The sequence below is a fragment of the Triticum urartu genome, chromosome 5 (assembly GCF_003073215.2).
Source record: "Triticum urartu cultivar G1812 chromosome 5, Tu2.1, whole genome shotgun sequence".
NCBI lineage: Eukaryota > Viridiplantae > Streptophyta > Magnoliopsida > Poales > Poaceae > Triticum > Triticum urartu.
This window is the reverse complement of record NC_053026.1, coordinates 416,902,765-416,907,328: the sequence shown is the minus strand read 5'-3', so window position 1 is coordinate 416,907,328 and position 4,564 is coordinate 416,902,765.

Sequence of the window (4,564 nt, the reverse complement as noted above, 5' to 3'; positions counted from 1 at the left end):
AGAATCGTATCGTGAGGGGCATCATCGCCAAGAATATCACATCACCATCCCCGAAAAGAGAAACATAATCACATGGGTATGGGCACTCCCCTTGGCAACTGCCAAGCTTGGGGAGTGCCCCGGTATCGTATCACCATCACTTCTATTTTTACTATTTTTCTTAGTTCGATCCTTTTGGTAATATCTTTATCTAGTAGAATAAAAGTTCTTAGTATGATCTAGTTGTGAGTTTTGCTTTATAATCCTTCTATGTAATCGAGTCCGTGAGCTATATATATAATAAAGATTAGTGTTGAGTCAAGGGCTTGATTATTTTGCCATGATCCTAAGTGAATAAAAGAAAAGAGAAAGAAATAAAAAGAAACAAAGAGATCATATGGATCTCATGGAGAGTAATGAGCTCACATAGAAAAGGTATGATGAATAAAAGTTATTGAGAGTTGACAAACATAGTTTTGGTCATCATTGCAATTAATAGGAAGTAATAAATAAAAAGAGGTCTTCACATATAGATATACTATCTTGGACATCTTTTATGATTGTGAGCACTCATTAAAATATGACATGCTAAAAGAGTTGACGTTGGACAAGGAAGACAACGTAATGGGTTATGTTTTCTTACATCTGAGATAAATTATATTGTCATGGATCATCCAACATGGTTGAGCTTGCCTTTCCCCCTCGTGCTAGCCAAATTCATCGCACCAAGTAGAGATACTACTTGTGCTTCCAAATACCCTTAAACCAGTTTTGCCATGAGAGTCCACCATACCTACCTATGGATTGAGTAAGGTCCTCTAAGTAAGTTGTCATCGGTGCAAGCAATAAAAATTGTTCTCTAAATATGTATGACTTATTAGTGTGGGAGAAAATAAACTTTATACAATCGTGTGATATGGAAGAAATAAAAGTGACAAACTGCATAATAAAGGTCCATATCACAAGTGGCAATATAAAGTGACGTTCTTTCGCATTAAGATTTTGTGCATCCAACCATAAAAGCGCATGACAACCTCTGCTTCCCTCTGCGAAGGGCCTATCTTTTACTGTTATCTCCCACCTTACATAAGAGTCGTGGTGATATTCACCCTTCCTTTTTACATTTTTATCCTTTGGCAAACACAGTATGTTGGAAAGATCCTGGTATATATGGCTAATTGGATGTGAGTTTTCATGAACTATTATTGTTGACATTACCCTTGAGGTAAAACGTTGGGAGGCAAAACTATATGCCCCTATCTTTCTCTATGTCCGATTAAAACTCCATACCCATAAGTATTGCGTGAGTATCAGCAATTGTGAAAGACTATATGATAGTTGAGTATGTGGACTTGCTGAAAAGCTCTTATACATTGACTCTTTCCTATGTTATGATTAATTGCAATTGCTCCAATGACTGAGATCATAGTTTATTAGTTTTCAATGAAGTTTACGATTCATACTTGAAATTGTGATTGAATTATTACTCTAGCATAACAAATCATATGACAAGAATTATATAAGTTGTTGTTCTAAGAATGATAATGATGCCCTCATGTCCGTATTTTATTTTTATCGACACCTCTATCCTAAACATGTGGACATATTTTTCGATTTTGGCTTTTCGCTTGAGGTCAAACGAGGTCTAAGCTTGGGGGAGTTGATACGTCCATTTTGCATCATGCTTTTATATCGATGTTTATTGCATTATGGGCTGTTATTACACATTATGTCACAATACTTATGCGTATTCTCTCTTATTTTATAAGGTTTACATGAAGAGGGAGAATGTCGGCAGCTGGGATTCTGGGCTGGAAAAGGAGCAAATATTAGAGACCTATTCTCCACAGCTCCAAAAGTCCTGAAACTCCACGGAAGACGTTTTCAGAATATATAAAAAATACTCAACGGAAGAGATTCACCAGGGGGGCCACACCCTGCCCACGAGGGTGGGGGCGCGCCCTACCCCCCTGGGCGCGCCCCCTACCTCGTGGGCCCCCTGGTGGCCCTCCGGTGGCCATCTTCTGCTATACGAAGTCTTTCGATGGGGAAAAAATTAGAAGCCATCTTCTCGGACGAAACTCCGCCGCCACGAGGCAGAACCTTGGCGGAACCAATCTAGGGCTCTGGCGGAGCTGTTCTGCCGGGGAAACTTCCCTCACGGAGGGGGAAATCATCGCCATCGCCATCACCAATGCTCCTATCATCGGGAGAGGGCAATCTCCATCAACATCTTCATCAGCACCATCTCCTCTCAAAACCCTAGTTCATCTCTTATATCCAATTCTTGTCTCCAAGTCCGGGATTGGTGCTAGTAGGTTGCTAGTATTGTTAATTACTCCTTGTAGTTGATGCTAGTTGGTTTAATTGGTGGAAGATCATATGTTCATATCCTATATGCATATTAATACCCCTCTGATTATGAACATGTTTATGCTTTGTGAGTAGTTACGTTTGTTCCTGAGGACATGGGAGAAGGCTTGCTATCAGTAGTCATGTGAATTTGGTATTCGTTCGATATTTTGATGAGATGTATGCTATCGCTCCTCTAGTGGTGTTATGTGAATGTCGACTACATGACACTTCACCATTATTTGGGCCTAGATGAAGGCATTGGGAAGTAATAAGTAGATGATGGGTTGCTAGAGTGACAGAAGCTTAAACCCTAGTTTATGCGTTGCTTCGTAAGGGGCTGATTTGGATCCATATGTTTCATGCTATGGTTAGGTTTACCTTAATACTTTGTTGTAGTTGGGGATGCTTGCAATAGAGGTTAATCATAAGTGGGATGCTTGTCCAAGTAAGGACAGTGCCCAAGCACCGGTCCACCCACTTACCAAACTATCAAAGTACCGAACGCGAATCATATGAGCGTGATGAAAACTAGCTTGACGATATTCCCATGTGTCCTCGGGAGCGCTTTTGTCTATATAAGAGTTTGTCCAGGCTTGTCCTTTGCTACAAAAAGGATTGGGCCACCTTGCTGCACTTTATTTACTTTTGTTACTTGTTGCTCGTTACAAATTATCCTATCACAAAACTATCTGTTACCACTTATTTTAGTACTTGCAGAGAATACCTTGCTGGAAACCGCTTATCATTTCCTTCTGCTCCTCGTTGGGTTCGACACTCTTACTTATCGAAAGGACTACGATAGATCCCCTACACTTGTGGGTCATCAAGACTCTTTTCTGGCGCCGTTGCTGGGGAGTGAAGCGCCTTTGGTAGGTGGAATTTGGTAAGGAAAAATTGATATAGTGTGCTGAAATTTACTGTCACTTGTTACTATGGAAAGTAATCCTCTGAGGGGCTTGTTCGGGGTATCTTCGCCCCGACCAGTAGAGCAAAGAGTTGCTCCTCAACCTACTGAAAATGAAAATGTCTCCTTTGAAATTCCTTCGGGCATGATAGAAAAACTGCTAGCTAATCCCTTTTTAGGAGATGGAACAAAACATCCTGATGAGCATCTAATATATGTGGATGAAGTTTGTGGATTATTTAAGCTTGCAGGTGTACCCGGAGATGTTGTTAAGAAGAAGGTCTTCCCTTTATCTTTGAAGGGAGATGCACAAGATGATAATGGCCATATCATGTCACATGTTTTGATTGCATGTAATGTTTATCTTTTATACATCTTACTTTGCTTAGTTATGACGGTAGCATTATAAGATGATCTGTCACTAAATTTCAAGATAAAAGTGTTCTCCCTGAGTATGCACCGTTGCCAAAGTTCGTCGTGCCGCAGAACACCACGTTGATGATCGGGTGTGATAAGCTCTACGTCTATCTACAACGGGTGCAAGCCAGTTTTGCACACGTAGAAATATTTGGGTTAAACTTGACGAGCCTAGCATATGAAGATATGGCCTCGGAACACTGGAGACCGAAAGGTCGAGTGTGAATCATATAGTAGATATGATCAACATAATGATGTTCACCATTGAAAACTACTCCATTTCACGTGATGATCGGTTATGGTTTAGTTGATATGGATCACGTGATCACTTAGATGATTAGAGGGATGTCTATCTAAGTGGGAGTTCTTAACTAATATGATTAATTGAACTTTAATTTATCATGAACTTAGTCCTGATAGTATTTGCATATCTATGTTGTAGATCAATAGCTCGCATTATTGCTTCCCTATGTTTTATATGTGTTCCTAGAGAAAACTAAGTTGAAAGATGATAGTAGCAATGATGCGGACTGGGTCCGTGATCTGAGGTTTATCCTCATTGCTGCACAGAAGAATTATGTCCTTGATGCACCACTAGGTGACTGACCTATTGCAGGAGCAGATGCAGACGTTATGAACGTTTGGATAGCTCAATATGATGACTACTTGATAGTTTAGTGCACCATGCTTAACAGCTTACAATCGGGATTTCAAAGATGTTTTGAACGTCATGGACCATATGAGATGTTCCAGGAGTTGAAATTAATATTTCAAGCAAATACCCGAGTTGAGAGATATGAAGTCTCCAACAAGTTCTATAGCTAAAAGATGGAGGAGAATAGCTCAAACAGTGAGCACGTGCTCAGATTGTCTGGGTACTACAATCGCTTGAATCAAGTGGGAGTTAAT